Raw genomic sequence first — 23498 nt, 5'->3', positions numbered from 1 at the left:
CATGAAACAGAGCCACACATTCCCTCATACTGATGCTCTTATCACCATGGGGACATGACTTTTACAGCCTATGTTTCAGTTGTAGAAGAGGATACTTAAATCAAAATCAGTTTAATGTTTATTGGCAAAGCTTTGTTGAACACTGAATCAAATGTGTATCTACTTTGCCCTTGGAGAATTGAACTCCAAAGCCACATTACATTGATTTTGACATTTTAGAGACAAAATGTATCTGAGACATCAACTAGTTCATATTTTTAATTTATAGATGAGTAAATCCATATCATTACACTTTCAAGTATTTAGTCATTAATTTGAAATTCAATCTAGAGCAAATAGAACAGAATTCTCAGATCTTTTATTTTGAATATAATATCACTTCTGTCTTATAAAACTTACAATTTTAGTGTTTCTACATTCTATTCATCTCCCTTCCCACTACTGCTTTTAGGTGGTTATGATTTCAAGTTTCAGAGACTGTCCAACAATTACTAACATTAATCCTTGAAAAATAATGACTTCTAATATGTTCAAGGCATTCCTTAGATGAATCGTTCTTATTTTAACATTTTAAGAAGAAAATTTAGGCTTTTGAGAGATCATTCTGATCAAGTGCCTCTGTTTACTGGAATAACACACAGGCAACGTAGCTATTTCACTAATAAGGAAGTATGTACCAAAATGACATATCAGGCTCTAAAGCAGTCATGTGTCTTTATGCAGGAGGGCAAATGAGATATGTTTCTAGGAAATAAATGGAAAAACCAACGTCCTCTGTTGAGAAGGGAAGGAAAAGTAGGCTGAGGAACTACGGAGCCTTCGCTGTCCCCAGCACCTGTCTTTCTCACTTCTTCCCTGGGGATGGTGGGAGACTCTCCCAGATCTCTCCAGGGAAGCATGTGATTCATTCTGGGGAGGGAAGGTATCTGTCACACACTGGTAATAAAATTTATGAAGCCAAAAAAAAAAAAAAATCCACCAAAGCTGTGAACTCATCTCCACCTGTTTATGCACAGCATTTTGATCCTATCCTGCTTTAGGGACAATAAATATAACATGTCAGGAACTTGGCACACATAGAGCCAGAATATATTTGATACCAACATGCCTTAGAGCACGGTCATCTGCAAGTATTACACCAGCTAAAATTGTTGAAAGCATCCTCTTTCAAGGCAACTGGAAACTCAAATTCTAATATGTGTCCCATGTTGCCTGAAGATCAGGATGCATCCGAGGCCTGGGAATCCAAGCTGTTGATCTTATTCTAGCATTTCACATGGTCATACTGCATAGAGAGCCAAAGGATTCGGTGATACATCAATAAAGCTCTGTCCTGCTAATTACAAAATATGTGTCTTTAAAAGATGACTGTCTCAAGGAACATGAGGAAAGATTAGGCACTTTCCCACCACATTAGATTTAGGCAAGCTGCAGTGGCTCCAATCCATCAGTCTCAATAGGCTACATGCCAATAAAAAAAGTTCAGAAAAAAACAAAAAAAAACCCTACCATTTATCAAGCACTTACTTTGTGCTAGTGACAAGCATTGGCACATTTAATCCTCACAATCACCCTCTGAGGAAAAAACCATCATCCTCATTGTGAAGATAAGGAAACTGAGGTGCTGGAAGAGAAGTGATCTGTCCAAAGTTCGAGAATCACACAGAGCCAGTGACAGAGCCAGGATCTGAATCCAGCCAGTCTGGCTCAAGATTCTTCTCTCCAGGGACATCCCTGGTGGTCCAGTGGCTAAGACTCCGAGTTCCCAATGCAGGGAGGCTGGGCTGGATCCCTGCTTGGGGAATTAGATCTGAAATGCCACAACTAATACCCAAATAAGTAAATAAATAAATCTTTTCTAAGAGTCTTCTCTCTGAACTCATATCACATTTGCACAATGAGTTCCACTGACATAACTGAAGATGTGCTAACATTCATCACCATGAAATGTAATTTGCTTTCCTGCAGCCTGACCAAGAGGGATTCCACCTAAAAATCATTTTGTATCATTGGTTGAGTTTATTTATTATAATTAAATTTACTTCTGCTTACTATTTACCAATTTACTGCCACTAGGAAGCCTACATACTAGAAGGTAATCTTTCAAAGACAAAGCAAAAGTTTTTGAAAGAGAACAAAAGCAGGAAAGCTGACACAGGGCTGTGGCAGTCATTTATCATGAATTTATATAATTTTATAGCCTTCAATAAACACAGTTAAATGCATAGCAAAATGTGGATTAACTTTATATCTTGCAATTTAGAAATGAGTAAAATAAAATATGGTAGGAAAAGCCCTTTGTCCAACCCTTTCTTTTTGAGATGATATGATTCCTATAGCACTTTTTAATTTTTTTTGAGTTAATCTTAGACTCACTGAGGACTTTTTGTATCATGAGCAGCACTTATCTCAGAAGTTGAGTTGGAAAGTACTCAAATCAATAGTTTGTGAAACAATGGGCTTCCCTGGTGGTTCAGTGGTAAAAAATGGGCTTCCCTGGTGGTTCAGTGGTAAAAAATCTACCTGCCAATTCAGGAAACACAAGTTTGATCCCTGATCTGGGAAGATCCCACGTGTCGAGGAGCACCTAAGCCTGTGAGCCACAGCTACTGAGCCAGTGTTCTAGAGCCTGGGAGCTGCAACAACTGAAGCCCTCTCACCCTAGAGCCCTCTGAAGCCACCGCAATGAGAAGCCAGGATATAGCAACTGGAGAGTAGCCCCCACTTGCTGCTACTAGAAAAAAAGCCCACAGCAGCGAAGACCAAGCTCAGCTGAAAATAAATAAATAAAACTATTAAAAAATAGATAAAATAGTTTGTGAAATTAAGATAATCAAAGAAAACAGAGGAGAAGGAACGAAAGGAAAGTTCTGTGATTACTCTTGGATGGCTCCACACTTGGCAAGAGTTGGAAAGGCCAACCCTCCCTCTCCTTGAAAAAAAAGTGTTGAAACCTGATAGCACTTCCTCACCCAACATCCCTCTTCGGCTCCTTCCCTTATCACCACAGAACCACAGACGGCTAAACCTCACTAGTTGAAAAATGAACACTCAGTTAATCCAGTTGTTGTTTTTTTTCCACCCACAATCTTCCAAGCCACCAGCCTGATGATTTTTTGGAACAAGGTGCCTGATAATTTGAGAGTTGTGTAGAAAAAAGACAGCCCAGACTAAACCTATTAAAAGGATTAGCAGTTGTTTCCCTATATAGGCAGAAGAAAATAATTTCAGTTCTCAGAAAGCAATTGGAAGGCTAATTTCTCCCTGAAAGAGACAGTCCAGTATTGGATAATAATCACCTGATATTCCCAACAGCATTATTTAACTCAGGATTTCTCAACTTGTGCCATGTAGGCCAGACAATTCTGTGTTTGGGGGCTGTTCTGGGCACTGTAGGACCTGACCTCTCTCCACTAGAGCCAGCAGCACAACTTCCCCACAGTGACAACCAAAACTACCTCCAGACCTTTAAAGGTCCAGATTGGGTGGTTTGGGGGTGGGGGCGTGGGCAAGAAACCGCCTCCAAGGTGAGAACCGCTAAATTTGTGACTATCACCAAATTCTCTTCTTTCTCTGTCACAGCAAACAAATTATGGATGGTTCATTTTAAACATTTTAAAAACTTCTCTTGGACTTCCCTGGAGGTCCAGTGGTTAAGACTCTGCACTTCCATTTCAGGGGGAGTGGGTGTAATCCCTGGTCAGGGAACTAGAGTCCCACATGCCATGTGGCCAAAAAGAGAATGAATAAATTTAATAAATAAAGTAATACACAAAAGTAGCTTTTAAAAAAGCTTTTTCCTTTCTTTCTCAAAGGCATAGTAGATTTCAGAGTAGTACAAAAGACAGACTTTCCACTTTTCCTAGTCTCTGATTCTCATGGTTGCTTCACAGGGATTGGGTGACAATCAAGGACAATAATAAATGGGTGTGCTAAGTTGCTTCAGTCGTGTCCAACTCTTTGCAACCCCATGGACTGTAGCCTGCCAGGCTCCTCTGTCCATGGGATTCTCCAGGCGAGAATACTGGAGTGGGTTGCCATGCCCTTCTCCAGGGGATCTTCCTGACCCAGGGACTGAAGCGGCATCTTTTGGTCTCCTGCATTGGCAGCTGGGTTCTTTACCACTAGCGCCACCTGGAAAGGCCCAGGAACAATAAGTAAAGTGAAGTGCAAGTCGCTCAGTCGTGTCCGACTCTTTGTGACCCCATGGACTATACAGTCCATGGAATTCTCCAGACCAGAATACTGGAGTGGGTAGCTTTTCCCTTCTTCAGGGGATCTTCCCAACCCAGGGATCGAACCCAGATATCCCGCATTGCAGGCAGATTCTTTACCAGTTGAGCCACAAGGGAAGCCCAATAAGAGCTTATACCTAAATGTGTCTTTCTTATCCCAGGCACAGTAACAATGTTAACTCCTGAATTCTCACCACTCCCCTTTTTACAGGTGAGAGATAGAAGCACAGTAGTTGTTTGTTTTCAGTTACAGGGCAGCATAAAACATTTTTAATTTGTGAAAGCATAGCATTTATAAAAATATCACACCTACGGGCGATGAAAACTGGCACGACCATCAGGAACATTCCAGAGCAATGACCAGAGTTACAATCACTATCTTATCGAGACCGTTTCTTGATAAGGAAAATGAAGCATACCTTCTTTGGGTGCAACTGGATGAGAAAACCACATGCTTAGTAGGAAATATTCTTCATTGATTTAATAAATATAAAATATCAAATGTAGCTTCACAGTTGACTGTATATCCTAGAAAAACATCTCAGTCATGTGAAAACCAAAAGTACACAGTGCTCGGCCTTCTTTCAGTGGCTCCTATAGACTAATGGTATGCTTCTCTATCCCCAGCGTAGTCACCCTCGTCTCCCAAGACACCTCAGGAAGCAGCAGGGGTGTCTGGGACCTCCATTCTGATTCACGTAGCACGCACCTTCCTCTCCTTGGGCCAATATTAGGAAGGTAACGTTGCATACATTCACCACCTAACAGATGCCAGCCCAAGGAATAATCAAAGTCTGTAAAAGCAAACTGTGTCTTTTCTCAATGTCTGAACACTGGCATTAACAACAAGGATGGCAGCAGCAACAACGGCCACTTCTACCACGTGTGACCAGCATGCTGCCTGCCAGGCTTTATGTTCATTACCCCTTAACCCTCACAACAGCTCTGTGAGCTGAGTCATATTTCCCCCACTTTACAGATGAGGTTCATAAAGGTAAGTATCCTGCCCAATGTGATAGAAAATACTGAGTTGGTATTCAAACCCAGGACCATTCAACTCCAAAGCCTGAGCTATTATCCCATGGTGACAAGCATAGGGAGACAGAAAGAACCCTGATTGCCCGTCTACTCTTAGGAACAGAACAAAAAATACTTTCTCCAAAAGAATGGGGAGGGACTTGCCTGGTGGTCCAGTGGCTAAGACTCTTGGCTCCCAATGCATAGGGCCTGGGTTCAATCCCTGGTCAAGACACTAGGTCTTATATGCCACCACTAAGCATTTGCATGGCACAACTAAAGATCCCACATGCTATAACTAAGACCTGGGCAGCCAAATAAATAAATATTAAAAACAAAAAAAAAAATAAAAAGAATGGGGAAAGGGTTTGAGATACCCTAGGTTTATATCATTTTCCTTTAGAAAGAACGTGTGTGTGCTTAGTCATGTCCAACTCTTTGCGACGCCATGGACTGTAGCCCGCCAGGCTCCTCTGTCCGTGGGATTCCCCAGGCAAGCATACTGGAGTGGATAGCCATTCCCTTCTCCAGGAGGTCTTCCCAATCCAGGGATTGAGCCCAGGTCTCCTGCACTGCAGGCAGATTCTTCTCTATCTGAGCTGCCAGGGAAGCCCCTTGAAAGAATAAAAGTGATGAACTAGCTGTCTGCAGCTGGGCATTGTTTTCTTGTAAAGACTGACCATCCACTGCAGGAGGCTGTGCTGTATGTGAAACGAGAGGAACCATGTCCTCTGATACCACCCGATCATTCTCTGGAGGGACCCAGCTCAAGACCAGTGTGTTCTCCCTCAATTGCAAAAGCAACTCTTAGAGCCTTCTTTTTAATCTTTAACTACAGGCTCGTATAAGGAACTTTTTATGGTTACTCAACTGTTAACACCTTACTACACACCGTGTCAAAGTTCTCGAGTTTATCAGTCTTTGCTGGGAAGCCAGAACCTTCCGCTGAGCTGCTGAAGTTAAAAAGCTAGGAGTGATTCTGGCCATCTCCTCCTCCCTCATCCAGAGAGCCAGCCTGCTACCTGCTCTACCTGTTCTACCTTCTAGATGCCCATCCCGCCACTTGCACCCCTCTCCTTGCCATAGCCTTAGTGCAGGCCTTCACTATTTCTCACCTGGACCAGTCCTCGCCCACTAATTTCCATTCCTCTAGACTTGCCATCTTCAAAACTACCCTCCAAAATGTAGCCAGAATGGCCCCTCCCAAACACAAATCTGATTTTGCCCCCATCTATCATTTTTTAAAAATTAAAACATAGTTGACTTATAATATTTCAGGTATATAGAAAAGTGATACAGTTATATTCAGTTATATATATATGTGAAACTGAAGTCGCTCAGTCATGTCCGACTCTTTGCAACCCCATAGACTGTAGCCTACCAGGCTCCTCTGTCCATGGGATTGTCCAGGCAATAGTACTGGAGTGGATTGCCATTTCCTTCTCCAGGGGATCTTCCCAACCCAGGGCTCAAACCTGGGTCTCCCACATTGTAGACAGACGCTTTACTGTCTGAGCCACCAGGGAAGTCATATATATATGATGTATATATGATGTATACATATATATACACATACATATGTATATATATATTATTTTTCATATTCCTTTCCAATATACATTATTACAAGATATTGAATATAGTTCCCTGTACCATATAGTCAGTCCTTGTTGTTTATCTGTTTTATATATAGCAGTTTGTATCTGCTAATCCCAAATTCCCAATTTGTCCCTCCCCCTGCCTTTTCCCTTTGGTAAGCATCAATTTGTTTTTTAGGTCTGCCAGTCTGTTTCCATTTTGTATATAAGTTCATTTGCATCATTGTCTTAGATTCCATGCATAAGTGATATCACACGATATTTATCTTTCTGCTAACTTCACTATGATTATCTCTAGATCCATCCATGTTGCTGCAAATGACATTATTTCATCTCCCCTGATCTACCTTTTAAATTCTTCATTAGCTTCCCATCACCTTCAGGGTCCTGTTAAAACTTATGAGGGTCCTCACATATGTCCTTCAGTCAAAAAACAGCAAATACATTCAGACAGCCCACGAGGCACCTTGTGCAAATTAGACAAAGTCCCTGCCAACTCCAGGGGGTGCAGCTTCTCCAGGGAGCAAAGCCCAGGTGGGATTTCAGCCCTGCTCCCACCCCATCTCTATCCACCCCTTTTGTGGGTCACAAGTGCACGATCAGCCGTGCAGCCCTGACATAAGGGTCTTTTCAAGCACCTCTTAGTTTACTTTGTTTAGAACACCTCTACCTACTAAATCTCTCTACCTACCTCCTGTTTGCCATTCTGATAATCAAGACAATTATCCTTTTCCAAGAAGCGTTCACCTATCCTATGCGACCAGGATAACTTTGTCCTAGTGTGCCTGTGATAGACTTTCCTATCCATTTCCTCCAGTAGACGCTGCATTCTATGAAGCCAGAACCCTATCTTTCAGATCTCTGTGCCTAGAAAGCCTAGCACAGTGCCTGGGAGACTGCAGACCAAGAGCTGCCAAATGTCACATGAACAATGCCTCTTATTTTCTTAGTCTTGTCACCGAGTAAGACCCTCAGCAATTTGGAGATTAGGCTACAGGGGAAGTCTGCTTCCTCAGATTACATAATCCCTACTCAAATAACCAGAAGCCAGACCTCATTTAGCAATCATTTCATTAACCTATGATTAAGAAGAATCTTAGATTTCAACTTCCTGTCCTCTCTGTGGAGTAAACTAATACATCTGTCTTTCACTATTATGTCTTTTACTGGATTCTCCACCATCATTATCATATCCACTTCCCAGACTTTGGGCTCCTCTGGTGGCTCAGATGGTAAAGAATCTGCCTGCAATGCGGGAGACCTGAGTTTGATTCCTGGGTTGGGAAGATCCCCCTCACTTCAGTATTCTTGCCTGGAAAACCCCAAGGACAGAGGAGCCTAGAGGGCTACAGTCCATAGGGTCACAAAAAGTCGGACACAACTGAGTAACTTTTCACTTCACTCCACTCCCAGACTTAACAAGAGCCATCCAGCTGGATGGCAGGTGGGTGTGCTGGAGGGTAGGGGAATTAGAATTAGTGGTACTTTCTACTTTCTCTAGTGTTTGGATGTTTTTGGAATAAAAGTGAGTGAAAATAAATACTAAAAATTAAATAAAGAGGGGCTTCCCTTGTAGTCCAGCAGTTGGGACTCCAAGTTTCCACTGCAGGCAGCGTAGGTTCTATCCCTGTTAGGGAACTAGAATCCCACCTGAGGGCGGGTCGGAGGGCAAAAAAAAGAAAAGAATCCCACGTGCCACATGATATGGTCAAAAAATAAAAAATAGTTAGCCATGCTCACTGAACCACAGGCTCAGATTCATGTATTTCCGCCTTTCTTGGGATCTTCTCCACGGGTCCTGTATGGCTCTCCCATTTGGCCTGTCCTTCAGGCCAGGCTGACTTCATGCATGACTCTGCTCAGTTCTCCTGCTCACACCCTCCTCAAACCACTCATATATCCCTTCCTGACACAAGTCCAGAATTCTCTTCTCTATTCAAGCCAGACCACAGGAAGCAGAACCTGGAGACTTAAAATGTCTGTCAAAAGTACTTGTATATCTGAAATCTAGCTATTCTATTTGTGAAAAATGTATTTCAATAGGGTGCGAGCCATTTTAAGAAGGACCGGGCAGATACCACACAGTTCTGCTCCGAGGTGTTATTATCTTCCTGCTCACAACTTCTCTAAGGGAGCATGGCCCTGCCCAAGCCCCTGCTGCAGGTGTGAGGCCGGACCAGCTCTTCCTTGGCCATAAGCAGAGCCATTCACGTTGTTGCCCATGGAAGATGGACCCAGGGCCCAGGGCCTGAGTTAGAAAGGTGATGAAAGCTGGAGAGCTGGAGGATATGTGGCCCATGGCTGCGTGGTGAGCGAGCACCACACACGAGCGGACATGGGAGGACAGACACCCGGAAGTTGGGGGAAATGCTTGGTGGACTTGGTGGTTGTCATTGCAAGTGACACTGAACCTACAGAGAAATTTAAGCAAAAATGGGAATTTCTCGGGAAGGTCAAGGAGGGAGACAGTCCCAGGAATTGTAACTATTTTCAGGTTCTTCCTTATGCTCATCTTTTTGGATGTGTGTATATCTGTGTGTCTGTCTGTCTGTCTCAATTTCAATGTTTTTCTCTTTCTCTTTTTCATATATATACTTTTCTCTACACTAAATAGGACTCTTCTTCAGTGTGTTTGTGTGTGTGTGCTAGGAGGGTGGATATGGATGCAGAAAGTAAGCATGCAGCAGAGAACTTCAGTTTTACTTCATCCCATATCAGTTCAGTCACTCAGTGTAGCCAACTCTGTGACCCCATGGACTGAAGCACTCCAGGCTTCCCTGTCCATCACCTACTCAAACTCATGTCCATACAGTTGGTGATGCCATCCAACCATCTCATCCTCTGTCATCCCCTTCTCCTCCTGTGTTCAATCTTTCCCAGCATCATGGTCTTTTCCAATGAGTCAGTTCTTCACATCAGGTGGACAAAGTTTCAGCTTCAGCATCAGTCCTTCCAATGAATATTCAGGACTGATTCCCTTTAGGATGGACTGGTTGGATCTCCTTGCAGTCCAAGGGACTCTCGAGTCTTCTCCAACACCACAGTTCAAAAGCATCAATTCTTCAGCACTCAGCTGTCTTCACAGTCCGACTCTCACATCCATACATTACTACTGGAAAAGCCATAGCCCTGACTAGACAGACTTTTGTTGGCAAAGTAATGTCTCTTATTTTTAATATGCTGTCTAGGTTGGTCATAGCTTTTCTTCCAAGGAGAAGTGTCTTTTAATTTTATGGCTGCAGTCACCATCTGCAGAGATTTTGGAGCCCAAAAAGATAGAGTCTGTCACTGTTTCTATTGTTTTTCCATCCATTTGCCATGAAGTAATGAGACCAGATGCCATGATCTTAGTTTTCTGAATGCTGAGTTTTAAGCCAACTTTTTCACTCTCCACTTTCACTTTCCTCCAAAGGTTCTTTAGTTCTTTGCTTTCTGCCATAAGGGTGGTGTCATCTGCATATCTGAGGTTATTGATATTTCTCCCTGCAGTCTTGAATCCAGCTTGTGCTTCATCCAGCCTGGCATTTCGCATGGTGTACTCTGCATATAAGTTAAATAAGCAGGATGACAATATACAGCCTTGACGTACTCCTTTCCCAATTTGGAACCAGTCCATTGTTCCACGTTGCTTCTTGACCAATATTCAGATTTCTCCACAGGCAGGTCAAGTGGTCTGGTATTCTCATCTCTTTAAGAATTTTCCAGTTTGTTGTGATCCATACAGTCAAAGGCTTTGGCGTAGTCAATGAAGCAGAAGTAGATGTTTTTCAAATTAGCCACTTCAAGAAAGAGAAAGCTCTGCCTTCTCTTAGATTCTGTATAAAATCTCAGGGAAGATTCTGAGCTGCTGGGCTTGGATACACTCTTATCTAAGACAGGTCTTTATGACTGTTTATTTAATGGTCATGATCCCCTTATTCCTCACAAACATAATTCTGATCCTATGCTCAGAAAGGTGGATGCTTCCACATCCCCAAGAAGTAAATCTTTCTTCATCAGGACTTCCCTGGAGGTCCAGTGGTTAAGACTTTGCGTTCTAATGCAGGGGGTGTAACTTTGATCCCTCGTCAGGGAGCTAGGATCCCACATGCCTCGGGGCCAAAGAACCAAAACATAAAACAGAAGCAATATTGCAACAAATTCAATAAAGACTTTAAAAAGTTTATTTTTAAAAAATCATTCTTCATCTACATTCATCATGGTACTCTGACTCCCATGTCAGGACTACTCTAGCAAATCAGTTCTGACCCAAAGGAAAGTTTGTGGGAAAGTTTTGGGGAAGATGTTCCTCAGTTTTGCTAAAATACACCAAACTGGGACTCCTTCCTGCCTTTGGACAACGTTATGCAAAGACATGATGCCTGGAGTCACAGCAGCCATCTTGTAATCATGAGGGATGAACCTGAAGATTAAAATCATCATGCAAAGGACGGTAGAATGGAAACAGGTAGAGCTGGAACCTTGATGACATCCTATGCCATTCAGTTAACCCTGGAACCATATCCATTAGGAAGCCCATCTAAAAGGAGAATAATGGAACTAATGTTCAAAGTCAACTGAAATGAGGGACTATATAGTCCAAGGAGAAAGTGAAGAGCTGCCTACTTGCTGAATCATAATAAAGGCTGGTGGTCACACATCTTACTATGTGTCAGGCAGTGTTCTAAGTGCTTTATATGTATTACTTTATTTAATCTATGCAACAACCCAACAAAATATCAATAGATACTTTAATTATTCTCTACTTTTAAGATTGGTAAAACAAGGCCCAGAACCATTGAGGAATTTGTCCAACATCACAAATCCAGCAATGCCAAGGTGGGAAAATCACTGAGACTCTCAACTCCTCCACACTTAATCATCACATTAAACTTGGAAGTGTTCCTGGTTTGCTGCGATTGGATTCCTCAAGCTTCACTGCTACCCTTCAAAAAAACATCTTTTTATTTGAGTTGGTCTGAGTGGGTTTACCCTTACTGCACCCAAATGTTCCCCCAGGCACCAGCACTGGCCAAACTGGGGCTTCCTTTCTCTGCCCCTTAATAACTCTGTGAGTCTCAGGGTCCATTCGTTAAATGTACCGTTAAATGGTGGTGGTGGTTTAGTTCCTAAGTTGTGTCCGAGTCTTGAGACACCATGGACTTTAGCTTGCCAGGCTTCTCTGTCCATGGGACTTCCCAGGCAAGAATACTGGAGTGGGTTACCATTTCCTTCTCCAGGGTATCTTCCCAACTCATGGATTGAATCCACATCTGCATTGGCAAGAAGATTCTTTACAGACTGGGCCACCAGGGAAGTCCCCCAGGTGTTAAATGTTTTAAAATGTTCAGTACCCAAATCCCCACTTTAAAAATCCTGACTTAGTGGGATTCATGGTTCCCTGGTTTGCTCCTTCCCTAATTGTCATGTGGCCAATATTAGTTTAAGGTCTTTTAGGGGTACTGTTTCTAGTGTGATAGGACTTATTAATTAAAATATTAACGAGACTTAACAAAAGATGAAGCTGTTGACACTGCCTTATTATATCCTCACCTCTAATTTTATCTGTTTGCAACTTTTCAAAGTTTTTGCATTAAGTGGCATCCTGCATTCACATACATCTCTGTGCCTCTGTGAGATTAAGAAGGCATTTCTATGGCCCTACTACTATTTATTCAAGTCACACCCTCACTCCCTCACTTATTCAACAAATATTTGAGTATCCGCCATGCCCCAGGCACTATTCTAGGCACAGGTATCAACAGTTTTGTTCTCTGCCCTCATAGAGGGCAATAAAGTGTAATGATATGCCAGATCTTTTTTTTTTTCCCCTCTAAATCAACAGGAGTGCTACCACAAATGAAAAAGGTTCATAGGACTAGATAAAGCAGTTGTGGGGCACATTCAAATAGGATTTAAGGGTGCAGGTCCTGCTGGCTGACTGCCTGGGTTCAAACTCTCTCCCTCAACTGCTCTCTCACCATATGACCTTGAATAGTTTCTGAACTGGTATCACAATTGTTTAATAACTTGATAAATGGGGATTAAAATTGTAGCTTTGTCCATAGGCTTTTTAGGAGTGCATGTTCATCAGTTATTTAAAATATAAATTCATACAAGTATTTGTTCAAAAGGAAAAGCAAGCTATAGTCTATTCCTACCCGCTGATCATGACTAAGCAACTCTGCATCAAGTAGCAGTGATATGACAACACCCTGATATTTGAATCTGTAAACGGGAGCACAGGACTGCCGATATTGGGAGAATAGGGGCACCCGGACCAGCGTCACCACTGCAGGACCAGGGTCACCACTGCAGGAAGGTGACCCATCTGACCCCTAAGTCGAACAGAGGTTCCACAATCATCTATTTCTTGCTCTCAGAATCCTTAAGATGTTGGTTAAAGAAAATTTACAGTGACTTTCCCTGCAGAATTTAGTTTTCAATAAGCATATCTTGAAAGAAAGCAGAATCACAAACTTGGAAGAGAACTTAAGAAACCAAGCTGCCATCCAAATGCTTGAGAACCCCTCTGCCCACTGGTTACCCAACCTCCACTGGAATGTTCCCACTGCCGAGGGTACACATTTTTAGCCTCTTCCTTTACCCATCATCTCTAGTTACCATCAAGAATTTCCTTTTATTGTCCCCAAAACCACTTTTCCTGATTCTGGAGCAAGGATAAGATAACCGGATTCTAAATGATGGCCTTCAAATGCTTGGAGAAGAAGATTCCCTCTCTTCTAGTTTCTGAGCTAGTCACTACTTGACCTGAGTTCCTACCAAAACCCTTCAAAAGTTCAAAGGAGGAGACACAGAGGTGTGTCCAAGAAGATAATTTTGAAAGAGGGTTCTCAAAGCAGCCAGGAAAACCAGTCTTGCTTCTAGGCTCAGAGGAGAAGGAAAAGACATGAATTCCTTGTTTTAATTACATCTGCACTAAATTCCTCCCCATGTGGGATCCTGTGGCCTGAAGGAGGGATCCATATCAAAACTCAAACATGAGTACATTGCGAGAGCATGTGAATTCAGTGGATTACAACAGGATTTTTGTAGCTGAAACTTAAACCAAATGTATCCAAAGACACCTAACCCTAGACAGTATGAACTTAGTGTTTTCCTAAGAGAGATAATGCTATAGTTTAAACAGGCTAGTTTTTAAAAAGTAAGCCCTCATATGTTTGAAGATATAGAATTGGGACCCTTTTAGATAATAAAATCGGACAGCTAAGGGGCTGAGTGTGGGAGTTTAATTCTCATAATGATGATCAGCTTTAATCAGAACAACACTCTCTTCTATATGCTCACATTATCCTATCTTTAAATCCTAGGTGGTGGTAATAATAAACAAAGGAACAATGGCTAACATTTATAGAAGAATTTTTATATGGTAGGCACTTAACGCTTCAAACAAGTTATTTCATTTAAACCCTGCGACAGCTCTGTGAAGTAAGTCCTCGTAGGGTTCACTCAGAGAAAAAGTCAAATGCTTTGCGGTGGTATAGAGGGCCCTGATCTTTGCCACCACTGCACTCATCTGGTTATTCCTTTCACATGCCATCTATACTGCCCCCAGGGCCTTTGCACTTACTGTTCTCTCGGTTTCTATCTTCTTCCCCAGCTCATCCCCAGGCTTAGGTTCTCACCTCCTTCATGTCTTATGTCGTCTTCCTTCATCACCTTCCTCGTAGGCCTTCCCTCACCACCCTTCAGAAAATGACAATATCGCTTCTGCTTATATTCCCTGCTTTAGGTTTTTCCATAGCAGTTATTTTATAACCTAGTTATTTAGGGGTTTGTCTGTCTTGACCAGAATGTATGCAAGGATTTTTGTCTACTTTTGTTCACAACCCTAAACCCCCAGCATGTGGAACACAGCTGGCATGCGGTAGACACTGCATAAATACTTACTGGTTAAATTTTATACATGAGGCAATCAGTACAGAAAGGGTAAGGGGTCATGCTTTTCATAGAAAGACTAAGTTAAACTCAGAGTATACATCCTTTCCCCAAGAGTTGGTCACATTATTTTTGACCATCAGGGCAATATGTTAGATCTGAATAATACTTCCAAACAATACTAGCAATCAAAAATGTAAAGAAGTACTCCACATGTGTACTATATTCATGAGTTCTATATGTGTAGGAAAAATCACTTGTCAGAATATTTTTTGACTCTACAGGAAATATTTTATCTGACAAGATTTGAGGATATATATATTTATATCCTCTTCAGGTTTTTAAATGAAAATATAAATACTTAAGACATATTAGTCGCCGAAGCCGTCTCTCTTTCAAATACCCTGGATCAGCCAGGGCTGGACCTCGGCAGTGGAATATAGAAAAATGATATAGATGATCTTATTTACAAAGCAGAAATAGAGACACAGATGTAAATAAAATATGGCTACCAAATGGAAAAGGGATAGGGTGGAATGAATTGGGAGATTGGGATGGACATAGATACACTACTGATTTTATGGATAAAATAGATAACTAATGAGAACCTCATGTGAAGAGTTGACTCATTGGAAAAGACTCTGATGCTGGGAGGGATTGGGGGCAGGAGGAAAAGGGGACGACAGAGGATGAGATGGCTGGGTGGCATCACTGACTCGATGGACATGCGTTTGAGTGAACTCTGGGAGTTGGTGATGGACAGGGAGTCCTGGCGTGCTGTGATTCATAGGGTCGCAAAGAATCAGACACGACTGAGCAACTAAACTGAACTGAACTGAATGAGAACCTACTGTAGAGCACAGGGAATTCTCCTCGGTGCTCTGTAGTGACCTAAATGGGAAATAAATTAAAAAAGAGGGGACACATGTACACATATAGCTGATTCACTTTGCTGTACAGTAGAAACTAACACAACATTGTAAAGCGAGTATATTCCAATAAAAATTAAGAAAAGAAAATATAAATGCTTAAATATATAAAGATTTGAAAATGTATATATATATTCATTCTCATGAAAACATTTTCCCAGAGTTGTACAACCGCAAGAATGACAGCTTATTATAGATGCCATTCATTCGGGGATCATTTCCCGAGTTCCTTTTATGTGATTATATTTAACCTTCCTAATAATGCAGAAATCCAATTTGCAGATGAGGAACTATGCTCTAACAGGTTGTGCACCTTCCTAAAATAGCCCAGTACAGGGTAGAATTTAGAATGGGATATAATTCTTTTGTCTCCATCTAGAACGCCCACTCCTGCACTCACAGCTGCTGGTTAGGCTTCAGGTATTTAACATTTTATAGGCGCTTCTATCCTGAGGAAGGAACTCAGTTACTATAAATGGCTAACGAGAGCCCACCAACTGAAAAACTAAAAGCGATATATATTACTTTCCTCTCTCTTTTCCCAAAGTCTACTCTTACACAGATTTTTAGAGACTTCTAGTGGAGCCCCTACATTGTCACAGTAAAAGTAGGGTCTTTGTCTGAAGTTCATTTCACTCACTAAACATCCAGTTTTATAAAGCTCACATTATTACAGAGGGGAAAAAATGCAGCTGCTGACAGGATCGCTAAGAGCAACAAATACCAGGAAAATCTCAAAAGTCTGACCACTTTTTTTTTTCTTAACCAGAGTTTTGCCAATGATTTCGCCACAGCTTTAAAAGCTTGTTTTCACCTCTACCCTTTTCCAAAAGAGAATTCCACCTCAGGGGAGAGAAAAAAATTAAGACCTCAAACCAAGTACAAATTGCTCATTTAAAGAACAGGAATTAAGAATGTGGGGGCTTTTCTTCCTTAAAAGCTCATCACTCTGTAGAAAGAATTCAAACTCTGTCTTTCTGAGCAGTGGAGCCAGTTTTTGGGTTTTGTGTTAGTTAATTTTAATTAAAAAAAAGAGAGGGGGGGCACCATTCTTGAGAAGCTGTTGCTATGAGACTTCCTGGGCCTCAACAGATGGCCACAGAGCAGTTCTCAGCCCCAGCTCCGGGCTCTGAAGCCCTCCACTCAGGCATACCATTAACATTCCTGAAATACTTTCGGAGGCAAATGCGGGCCAGCCGCCTTCAGACTGGCTCACCCGCAGCTCCTGGGCCGGCCTCCCTGGCCACTGGGCCTGGGCTGAGATTTGTTATAAATGAATGATCAGGCCTCTCTAGGAAAAGGCCACAGCACAGATGCTGCCATCAGTTGAGGCTTTGGACAAACTTTACTCACACACCCCTGGAGGTTTTGAGTCCTTCAGGTGAGCAGGTGGGTGCACATGAGTATGCAGACATTCAAACATATGTGCACGTACACACACACATATGCACAGGCAGCTCACTCCACACCCAATTCAGTTCATTGTTGGGAAGCCTCTGACCCCTCCGCATCATAGTGGTCCAGTTGAGAGCAGCAGAGTTTTGGACTGAAGCCTTTTTAGTCTCCAGAGTTGCTGAGGAAGAGGCTTAAGCATTCCTGATTTCTCCTCCGACAGAAAGGAAGGGAGAAAAGCAAAGCGGGGCGGATTCTACGTTCACACTAACTTCTTGGTGCTGCTGGACAAACCATTCTCCATCATCACTTTTCTCGCTCTTCCAAACTGGGATGATGATATTGACCTACATGCATCAGAGAGAGGAACTGATGAACCTGATTAATAAACAACTGTGAAATCACTGCATTAATATCAGTGAATAAATATCATACGACCAGCCTCCGGTGCTGCCAGGGAAGAAGGTAAGGAAGGAACTTAGAGACGGCACTTCGGGGTCTAATCCTAGGGGCCGCCGCCCCTGAAGGGCTGGTATGGATTACCGACCACAGGTTTTGGTGGAAAAGGTCTCCCAGTACCCGCATGGGTCACTAAGGAGCTTTGGAACTTGGAAAAAAACAAGTGATTCTCAACAGTCACAGCTTTTTAGGGTGGGGCTCATTTAAATTCCATCTCCTGAGTTGTCGCCACAAAACCAGGTCTGGAGTGTACAAGCAAAGTCCTACCGAAGTGTCTGATGCCAGTGTCACTGGATCACTTGATGGGAGATCAGAGCCATCCCACCAGTTTCATTTCACAGACGTTCGTTAAGAGCAATCTCCCTATGATATCAGATGACAGGCCACAAACACCGAACCGCCACCATCATCTGACGTTCATTTTTAAATCCAATCTGTGCAACTAGGAACAAAACGACTTGAGACTGCTTAGGTTCCCGCCTTCCAAAATCACCCATCTGTTCTGACCTAAAGCTTTCCTCTCATCTCCAAGTTGTGAACATTAGGATTGCTGGAAACAGTTTAAAAACACAAAACAAAACATGCCCTTTAGAAGCTCAGCCTAACAGGAAGTGCACCTCTTTCCTATTAACCAGGGACGTTTTCATGAAGCCATCTATAGCAGGGTGGAGATGAGGACTTTTTCCATTTGTCTAGGGCTATGGTGAACTCCGGGAGTTGGTGATGGACAGGGAAGCCTGGTGTTCTGCGATTCATGGGGTTGCAAAGAGTCGGACACGACTGAGTGACTGAACTGAACTGAACTGATGGAAGCCCATCCGGCAAAGGGAAGTCTGGCCCAGTTGTTCAGATTCTGAGCTCATAGCGCCCTTCATCCTCACCCGCCCCAGTCAGAAAAGCCTGGGGTAAAGGCTGGAATCTGGGACTCTTTTGAAGAAGGAGAGGAGAGACAGAGGTGAGGGGAGGGCAGAGTCTGACTTGGACGGTTTCATTTGCATAGCTGACCCTTTCTTGAGCAGAGCCACTGGGGCACACGCAGTGTGTCTGGCAGGCAACACTACTGTGCCTCATTGTGTGTCCTCCAGAACACTAGAGGGGTCCATCCCCATGGCCCCTGTGGACGAGGGAGCCTGGCAGTCATTCCACAGCTCCTGAAAGGAGATACTGGGGAAAAAAATAAATATAAGATACTTAATCCCCTGTCCCAATCTAACCCTAACAATGCTGTTCTTGGGATGATATATGTGTGTGTGTGTGTGTGTGTGTGTGTGTGTGTGTGTGTTAGTTATTAACCATTGTGTTAAATTAGACATTCAGGGGTCCGCTTATACTCTGTAAATAGGTATAGGGTTTTCTACACTAATATGAAATATGCAGATTTTGTGACTTTACTTCCTTTTTAATTAGAGCAGGTCAGGAAGCAACAGTTAGAACTGGATATGGAACAACAGACTGGTTCCAAATAGGAAAAGGAGTATGTCAAGGCTGTATATTGTCACCCTGCTTATTTAACTTATATGCAGAGTACATCATGAGAAACGCTGGGCTAGAGGAAGAACAAGCTGGAATCAAGAGTGCCGAGAGAAATATCAATAACCTCAGATATACAGATGACACCACCTTTATGGCAGAAAGTGAAGAAGAATTAAAGAGCCTCTTGATGAAAGTAAAAGAGGAGAGTGAAAAAGTTGGCTTTAAAGCTCAACATTCAGAAAACTAAGATCATGGCATCCGGTCCCATCACTTAATGGCAAATAGATGAGTAAACAGTGGAAACAGTGGCTGATTTTATTTTTCTGGGCTCCCAAATCACTGCAGATGGTGACTGCAGCCATGAAATTAAAAGATGCTTACTCCTTGGAAGGAAAGTTATGACCAACCTAGATAGCATATTAAAAAGCAGAGACATTACTTTGCCAACAAAGGTCCGTCTAGTCAAGGCTATGGTTTTTCCAGTGGTCATGTATGGATATGAGAGTTGGACTGTGAAGAAAGCTGAGTGCTGAAGAATTGATGCTTTTGAACTGCGGTGTTGGAGAAGACTCTTGAGAGTCCCTTGGACTGCTGGGAAATCCAACCAGTCCACCCTAAGGGAGATCAGTCCTGGGTGTTCATTAGAAGGACTGATGTTGAAGCTGAAACTCCAATACTTTTGCCACCTGATGCGAAGAGTTGACTCATTTGAAAAGACCCTGATGCTGGGAAAGATTGAGGGCAGGAGGAGAAGGGGATGACAGAGGATGAGATGGTTGGATGGCATCACTGACTCGATGGACATGGATTTGGGTGGACTCCGAGAGTTGGTGATGGACAGGGAGGCCTGACGTGCTGCAGTTCATGGGGTCGCAAAGAGTCGGACACGACTGAACGAGTGAACTGACTGAGAGGTTTTGAAATTAGCTCTCTCTTCCTTTCTGTTTCTTTTTATGACTCTGAGGTTATTATGGACAGTGAAAATTTTTAAGATAGTGATTAGGGTTGAGATGGTATTTATCCCTCCCTATACAGCAATGACTTATCCTTAAACCAGGAAACCAACTTTGATTTATACATTCTCTAGTTTGTAATTCATAGGTGAAGGTAGCATTTTGAACTTGAACTCAATGCTAAATATTCAGTATTTATTTAACTTTCCACATTTACTTGTCCTTTAATCCCTTCAATATTTATAATTCACTTAATATCTACCTACCAACTGATCTGATTTTTCAATCATCAGCAACCATCTGTACTATGGGGCACATACATTATATTTTAAATGATTCTGTAGACTTGCATGATGATCACATTTCAACCCATGGGCAATGTCATTTCTGATGCTTCTATTCATCAGAGCAGCATTTTTAGTATTTATATTTAGTATTACAAATACACTGATCTTATTACAGGAAAATGTCTTTATAAAGAATAGTTAGCTAACAGCTGAGAAAGATGGAGACTTCCGACTGCCTATAAATAATGAAAGAAAAAAAACATATTTCAGGATGATTAACATAGATCTTGAGTACGTGGTTTCTGAATGTTTATCGCCTTGCTTTTCACCACCTCTGTCTGTTCTATTCCTGTTTACTGGTTAAATGGAATCATTTAGAAGTGGGGAACAGCTTCCTCCTATCTTTGAAATTAATATGGTGGGGAAAGTAGCCTCAGAACCTCTTTGGATTTATAAATGGATCTTCACCCATATACAGAAAGTTTTCATTAAAAAAAAATAAAAATTTTCTTCCTTATCACAACAAGCAGGCAAGGGTGTAAGCGTTTGTCCACACCACTAGTCATTTTACGAACCTTGGGTTACTAAACCCTACAATAAGAGTATGCTGACACCAATCCAAGAGGAAGACAGGATGGCCCCGAAGTATCTGTCGATCAACATAAATGTACATAAAATGAAGTCATAGCAGAGCTTAAGCTTAATCAGAATCATGGCTTAATATTCCAAAGCATCTCACTGTGACTCAAAGTTAAGTCCTTCTGTCTAGAATTTGACTTTCTCTGGAAAATAAAGGTGAGGGGAAGTGAGCCAAGCAGTACAATCAAACCCCATGCTGGAGTGAAAGTCACTAACTCCTCCGTGCTGAGCAAGCCTTAAAAAGAAAAACTGCTTTCCTATCACAAGAGGAAAAAGTTAAAGACAGCTTTAAAAAGAAGTGGGAATGAGAATTAAATGATAGCTCCTAGGATTGCACGGTTGGGAGGAGCCTATGGCACAAGCATATACATTTGTTGGCCTTGATGAAAAGTTACTTTATTCTACCATCACTGGAGCGCCTCATCAAATAGGAAGGAGTGCACAGTGAGGTGCCAGCTGCCTGCAAGGGTGACAGTGGTTTGTCAAGTACCCACCCCCTCACCATGAACATCTTTATTTCTGCCTTGGTATCATTTTGCCAGCACATCTGACACTCAAATCACTTACAAATTTCACCATAAGAGCCTAAACTGAAACAACTCCCCAGACCTTCTTTAGTTTACCTGCCCGATACAAGCATTTATGTCGAATTAAATGGAGAAATCCGGTCGAGAAATACCTGGTTTAAAAAGGACTTACCTTAAGGAAGTCTAAGCCGGCATTTCCACTGTCCTTGATTATCTGTTGGACATCTTCGTCCAGCATGACACGGGGCCAAGCCGGCGGCCCGAGGGGGCTCAGGGGCCGCGGGGAGGTGACATAGAGACACGAATCCGGCCCGGAAAGAATCCCGGGGAAGCAGCTCCGGGAAGGCGAAGGCGAGAGCTAAGACACAGGTGTCAGACACCACCCAGGCACCTCCGCTGGGAACCTGCAATCAGGCGGCTGCCCTGATTAGCCAAGTACAAAAGGCAGTTCGGATTACTGCCCTCCTCCCAGCCAATCGCCGGCCGGCCTGCCTGACAGCGGCGGGCACCCTGATGTCAGGGGAAGGACACGCGGCCAGAGCCCAGAACCGGTTTCTGGAGTGGCCGCGGGCACGCCGGCCCCGGGCAATCGGGGCCCGCGCTCTGCAGAAGCTGGCTCGCAGTTGCAAACAGAGCTCGTGGCAACGGGTAAGCCCTCTCCTGCCGGTCCCCACAGAACCACGATGCGAAGACGGTTAAATGGAAGGGAAGGACGATAGAATGAATGGCGCTGGGGGCGTCACTCATAGGGCGCCCCTGTCCGCTCTTCCTCCCGCCCCTTGCCAGTCCCCACTCGGGTTTCTGGGCAGCTGAATAAGTTCAATTTTTAATTAGCTATAGTTTTTGCAAGCAACAGTTTCTCACAGAAACTAGGAGGAGTGGAGGGAAACTCAACAGAAAGGACTATCTTTCTATTGTCATTGTTTCCGAAGCATAACGTTCAATACTGTTCAACCCTGGCAGACAAAAATTTATAAAAGGCCGTTCTCATAAAAAAACAAAGCAACAGCAGTCAATGTAGTACACTGGAGTGCCACGCGGCTCACCTTTGTGTGTGCAATCTTGGCAAAAAGAATTTCACTTAAACAGATCATCTGAGCCTCTGAAGCAGCAGGCCTCTGCAGCTGTATGGAGAAGCAGTGCTTGATTCAAGTTTCGGTATTTGCCCCAGACTGTAGGGGTCAGCTTAACAGTAACCATAGACACAAAGAGAGAGAAAAGGAATAGGGCACACAGAAAGAGAAAGACTCCAAGTGTGTCTGCATTCGTGGCTATGCAAATGCATTTTCATTAGTTTACGGCCGCCATGTGGGAAAAAACAAACCATGGATCCACATGTAATCTGCAAACCTCCTTGCTACAGAAACTTTAAAAGACGTCCGGATTCTTTTTTTAGATGTGGAAAGAAAGAAGGAAAGGGAGCATACACGCACGCATGCACACGCACGCGCACACACACACACCCCATTCTGACATCACAGGGGGCATTATACTCTAAACACAGTAGTCATCTCTACTCCAGACACCAAGAAAGTCTGAAGCATCCTTGAGGATGTCAGTACATTTCAAAGGTGAGACTAACTGTATTTAGAGATTGTTCCTGTATTAACTAGCAGGACTGTCCCTCCAGAATGCTCCACTTGAATTCCAGAGCTATTTCTATTCCTATAATATGAAATCTAAGGAAACAGGATTGAGGCAGGTGTGAGATGGGAACAGAGGTGGGAGTGGGACAGAGAACCCTCTTTCAGGAGAGAAAGCTCCTCTAGATCTTACACCTTGGATGCATTCCTTTGAAAGTAACCTTTTTTTTCTTTGCAGAAGACAAAATTCTTTTTATCTTCTTTAAAAACCTTTAATTTTATTTTGGACTATAGCTGATTAACAACGTTGTGATCGTTTCAGGTGGACAGCAAAGGGACTCAGCTATACATAAACATGTATCCATTCTCCTTCAAACTCACCTCTCACATAACAGGTTGCCACGTAACACTGAGCAGAGTTCCCTGTGCTATATAGTAGGTCCTTGTTGGTTATCCGTTTTAAATGTAGCAGGGTGTACATGTCCATCCCAAACTCCCTAACTGTCCCTTCCTTCCACACTCTCCCTC

At 42.8% G+C, this 23498-nt stretch overlaps 1 protein-coding gene across 2 annotated transcripts in view; it reads right to left on the bottom strand.

Annotated features, from left to right (window-relative positions):
• Positions 1-23498, bottom strand: part of SHROOM3 (shroom family member 3) — a 329764-nt gene that overhangs the window by 158538 nt on the left and 147728 nt on the right. The window contains exon 1 of one of the 2 annotated variants that reach the window (XM_027544825.1): positions 21560-21786. The exons of the other annotated variant lie outside the window; for it this stretch is intronic. The gene's annotated coding sequence lies outside the window, so the exon portion shown is untranslated. Of the gene's footprint in view, positions 1-21559; positions 21787-23498 lie in introns of those variants that run through there. 2 annotated transcript variants of the gene reach the window in all.

Source organism: Bos indicus x Bos taurus, chromosome 6 (genome assembly GCF_003369695.1).
Source record: "Bos indicus x Bos taurus breed Angus x Brahman F1 hybrid chromosome 6, Bos_hybrid_MaternalHap_v2.0, whole genome shotgun sequence".
Taxonomy (NCBI): domain Eukaryota; kingdom Metazoa; phylum Chordata; class Mammalia; order Artiodactyla; family Bovidae; genus Bos; species Bos indicus x Bos taurus.
This window is presented reverse-complemented; position numbering and strand designations above follow the sequence as displayed.